A 5,300-nucleotide genomic window follows, 5' to 3' on the forward strand; every position below is an offset into this window, starting at 1 on the left:
GATCATCAAATTTGAAAGCCATATGAAGTTGTGCGAACGAACAATGAGAGATGATAACTCAAAGAAAAACAAGTTTTCATGGACAAAAACTTGGCTCAAAAAGTGCTTCAATATCAAGACTAGAGTTGAGCACTTTCAGGCAGATGATGTTATTTGCTCAAGTATTAATGAAGAGTAGAGGAGCAATTACTCAAAGAGGGAGGAATGCACCAAAATGAAAGTCAAAACATATACAAAATACCAACAAATTCAAAACACACATGGTCCTCTCACTCTACTCACAGGTTTGTTTTCCTTCACTAAAAAAGGGATGCCATATTTTAGGGATTTCTTCTCTTTACCCTTTTGTTTTTATTTGTTGATAAAATGTTGGTGATAATTCGAGAGTGATGTTACAACTCGTGTTATAACTTTCTTTCTCTTCGAGTCGACAAGCAGTTGTGGTAATTAGTACTACATTTGTTATCTATCAAAGTGAAAAGAGGGTAAGTAACCAATATCGACTCTTCGCATATTAATCATCTCTTTTAAAAAAATTATTAACTTAATAAAAAAATGATGTTTAATTAATTTTTTAGGACTTAGTAGCGAAGTTAAAACTTGTATTGCATATTTCTCCTTGCTTCTAGCCGAGAACTGGTCACGGTCACTTGTATTGCATATTTCTCCTTGCTTCTAGTCGAGAACTGGTCACGGTCACTTGTATTGCTTCTGCTATCTATCAAAGTAGGAAGAGGGTAAGCAATCAATGTTGACTTTTCGTCTATTAGTTCCACTTCAAGTAAATTCAAACAATTTCTAACTTTTTAATCCAAACAAATTACTAAAAAATCTTAAACTAGAACTACATAGTCTTAATTTCTCTATTTAACATAGGGATAAGAAGGAGCAAGATGAACATTTATCAGACACAAAAATGAAAAAATAAATATTTGTTTTACGTAATTTTATTTTAATAAATTAAGAGTATTTAATTCATGCAATTAGTTAGGGTATCGTTTAATTACGGACGTACGAAGTAGTAATACATTTCTCGATCCGTAACGGACTCCCAAACTCAAACTCTAATATAAAAGACCATTTTATCTTAATTTGGACTTAAATTGGTTTTTCACGATTGAGCCGCAAAAGATGTGGTGGCAACTCCTATTGAGGCCATGTAGCCAAAAATCGGAGCGCGACATGTGTTATTCATTTAAGCTTTGATGCTTCTAACTAGAAATAACATACTTAAAAAACGATTATACCCAAGAAATAGAATTTTTGCAAAAAATGCGTCAAGTTGTAGTATGTAACATGGTTAGGATGTTTAACTATAGTTGCAAAAAAAATGTTACAAGTTGGGGCGTGAAAACCATAGGAATTTGTGGTGCAATAAAGCAACTTTTACTTTTTTAAAGAAGTCGCACTTGTGGTGCAATAAAGCAACCTTTATTTTTTAAAGAAGTCGCAATGAAAGTTGCATCATAAAGAAATGATTTCATTTCAATATTGTTGGTGCAGCAGAAGCGATTGTTGCGCATCGTTAGCCACAAGCAATCAAATAAAGCGCGTAAAATAAATAGAATAGAAGAAATAAAGTTTTGTCACAAGCATCCCACTAAAGTTTTGTCATGTTTTCTTCTCCTTCAACTCATTTACTTTATCCTTGCGCAGTACCTTTGACACACATTATCTAGCCAACACATTTTTCACCTCCTTTGCCATAATTCGGCATCTAGGCTAAGAGTTATCTATCAATTGACTCTGATACCAATTGTTGGTGCAGGAAAAGTGATTATTATGCAGCGTTAGTCACAAGCAATCAAATAAAATGCATAAAATAAATAAAAGAGAAGAAACAAGAGCATTTGGTAACAGGTTTCAGCGAATTGTGCATACATCCCTAAGAGCGCTGAGTAGCTACCGATATATTAGTAGAGAATAAGGATCCCAAACCCTAGCACATCCATGGCCCAAGTGCCCATGGAGTATTTCTATTTTGTGCTTCTATCTGGTGCTTCTATATGGTTCACCTAATAACAAGGACCTAGGTCCAATATATAACATTGTTCACTCTACTCTATCTAATACTAGGCAATATGAGACTAATATAAATACATATTTCAATCACCCCCAACAATGTGAGTCAGATATTCACTTGAGGGAGAGATTGTTGGGTTTATTCAAGTGTGAAGTCACACATTGGATATGAGGGGAGGAGTAAAAGAATTTGTAAGTTGAAAAGACCCATGGAACTAATGCCTTAAGGTTTGGTTCAAGATGTGGTGTCTGATTTTTGGCTCTTCATTCTTCCTATACTCGAGTAACAATGGAACTCCCTAGTGGTTGTGGCTCCCCGATTGTAGTCAAGTCCAACAAGTGGTATCTGAGCCGATGGTTTGGCTGGGACATAGAAGACTTAAGGGGAGCAGACCTGAAAGTGTGTGATACCCACACTTGAGGGGGAGATTGTTGGGTTTATTCAAGTGTGAAGTCTCACATTGGATAAGAGGGAAGAAGTAAAAGAGTTTATAAATAGAACAGGCTCATGGAACTAATGCCTTAAGGTTGTGGTTCAAGACGTGGTGTCTCACTTGTGACTCTCCACTCTTCTCATAACTCGGTAACAATAGAACTCCCGTGATTGGAGGCTTTTGGATTGCAGTTTGGTCTAACAAATAAATAAACACTATTATTAGAGGAAAACATGAATTATTTAAAATAATGTATTTTAAAGTTTCATTCTTTGACTTCCATTGTTGTTTATGACAAGATGATAATGTAGCCCCTGAGGAGATAACTCATCATCTTACACTAGTTAGGCAATAAGGTATGTCTAACCATTTTAATATGTTTTATTTCTTTTATATTTTAATAACTTATCCCCTGATACAAAAATGTATTTCAAATATAAATAATACCCACAAGATTCATACCCTTCAACTCTCAACCAAAACTAGTATCACTACAAAAGACAATAGCTTTATGCCTCATCAGCTTTTACTCCTCTTAACCCTTGACACCCCAAGTTCCAATTTTCAACTAAAAACTTCATGCTACAATATATATTGTTTCAGAACCCAAAATACCAAGTAACATTATAAGTAATCAACTTTTTTGTTTTTACACTAAAGTCTGATAACATGCAAACTAGGTAGATATCATATTGATTTAATTTCTGACGAGGAGAATGTATGCTATAAGAATGGTACATATCAGATCAATATTTTGATCAAGAATGATACATATCAGTAACTATACCATGAGATTAGGGCTGGTTTGATAAGAATGATGGGCAAATTTGAACCAGTCTGTTGTTATGTTGTAGTTTATGCTTGATATTTTTATCAAACATATAGTAGAGAATAAAATCCAAATTCAGAATAAGAAGAATGTTTTAGAGGAATTGAAGAAGAAGAAAGTTTTAGCATGATGACGGTGGCAACGACTACCTATGGTGGCACTAGGTGGTATTATCCTTCATAATGGTGAGTAGATGGGGTGTTGACATTAAAGGGGAGTGTGACATTAGGGTGGCTAGTGTAGATTTTTCCAAACCCTTGTTTCTGTTTCTGGTTGGAGGAGGGGGAGGACATGTTTCATAGCGTAAGTGGTGTAAGGATAAAAGTTATATCCAGATATAAGGATATATTTTATCCTCTTAAAACATTATGTTGTTGTAAATGTTCATTAATGAGAACAAAATGATAAGAAAACCTGCATTTGTATTATTTCTTATTTTAATTGTAATTCTATAGGTTCTCTTTCTTCAATAGTTTTAATTGCTTTGAGTTTCAAAGTTTTTAACATATGCTAAGATAAAAATAAATTCATATTTCAAACGGAAACCTTCCAAGAAATAGGATGGAGAAGGTATATTTTGACATATTTACTTAAATAATATTATTAAATTAATCAAGTAGCTTTATATGGTGATGAGCATTCAAAGATTCAAAGTATCATTTGATGAATGTGATGCTGATTTTTTACAAGGTGTTTTTTGAAAGCACCCCTAAATTTGGAAATATCATGTGAGTAAAAAAAGATTACATAAAATGACTGAAAATGGAATTCATGTAGATTCATACGTGATTTATATTTAAAAAGTAGCTCAAACTTATACATCTTGTTCTATCCAAGTGTCACGAGAGGTCAACAACGTCTGAACACTAGAAATTAGGCATATAGTCGGACAATCAAGATGTAGTCCACACGACTGCCGCTAATAATTGGATGGTCGAACTAGCTAGGGGAAAGGACAACAACATGCATGACTAAATCAACACCTGTAAAGCAAGAAAATCCTCCTACACAGCAAAGGACAGGTTACGCTACCTGAGCAGTGTAGGTTCGCTTTGTCCACATGGTAGAGTTAAACCAAATCTAAAGCAATGTTAGCTTAGGCAAAGATAAAGCAATGAAAACTTTAATGATAAAAGCATATATCTTTGAGTGTATGTCATTCTAAGCCTCTATAAATAGAGGGAACCATCCATAAGGGATGCTTATTTACTCATATACACTTTCATTACACTTTCTCTTTCTAAAGGAGACACTTATATTATAACTAACCTCTTTGTTGGCAAAGAACATTAGACTAAATGCACATCCATCATCGATGGCCCACTTCCTCTTCGTCCTTCTTCTTCCTTGTTCACATTGTGAGTGGGGATGCAATCGGGAAGGGCCACGTGGAAGTGAGAGGAGACACTTATCTACCAATCCTTCAATGACATGTGCAAATTTATCTTCTTGTAATATGTCTCTATGAAATGCGAAAATTACATTACATAATATGGAGAATTGCATACTTTGTGACTATATTATGCACTGAGTTAAATAGTTACAAAATCTTACGATATCAATTTTTATGTTATTCCACATATTAAGTAACAAAAAAGAGCATAATTTGGTCAAAGGAAGCCTACACCTAGCACAAAGCCTGAGCATAGTGAGAAAAGCCAATTCCACCCAATGTAAGAACTAGGTTGAGCAAAATATTCACTCAGCAGAAAGCTTAAGCCCAGAGCAATTATCGAATTTCTGATAAACATGAGATCATGAAGGTTGTAATCGAGACAAAGCCCTAAGAATCGAAAAGGCAAACAACTCTCTGAAACCTTGCTTAGAAGAAAAAGAATGTCATCCATACTTAAGCCTTTGGTTTCCATGGGAATGAGGAGCTAAACTCTTTCGTATGAGATTAGATGTAACTATTTAAACTTGATGTATCCAATATGACTATTTGATTTAATTTTAAAATTATTCCTTTGTTTTTCTTTGTTTCACATGTCTATGTTGTTTCTAATATATATATA

General features: G+C 34.2%; 1 long non-coding RNA gene across 2 annotated transcripts in view; it reads left to right on the forward strand.

Moving 5' to 3' along the window:
- The window catches only part of LOC109350889, a 10,136-nt gene extending 7,536 nt beyond the window's left edge, over nt 1–2,600 (forward strand). For both annotated transcript variants that reach the window (XR_002108140.1, XR_002108141.1), the window contains exons 2-3: nt 2,152–2,250; nt 2,550–2,600. This is a non-coding gene — a long non-coding RNA (uncharacterized LOC109350889). The remainder of the gene's footprint in view (nt 1–2,151; nt 2,251–2,549) is intronic.

Source organism: Lupinus angustifolius, chromosome LG06 (genome assembly GCF_001865875.1).
Source record: "Lupinus angustifolius cultivar Tanjil chromosome LG06, LupAngTanjil_v1.0, whole genome shotgun sequence".
NCBI classification, from domain to species: domain Eukaryota; kingdom Viridiplantae; phylum Streptophyta; class Magnoliopsida; order Fabales; family Fabaceae; genus Lupinus; species Lupinus angustifolius.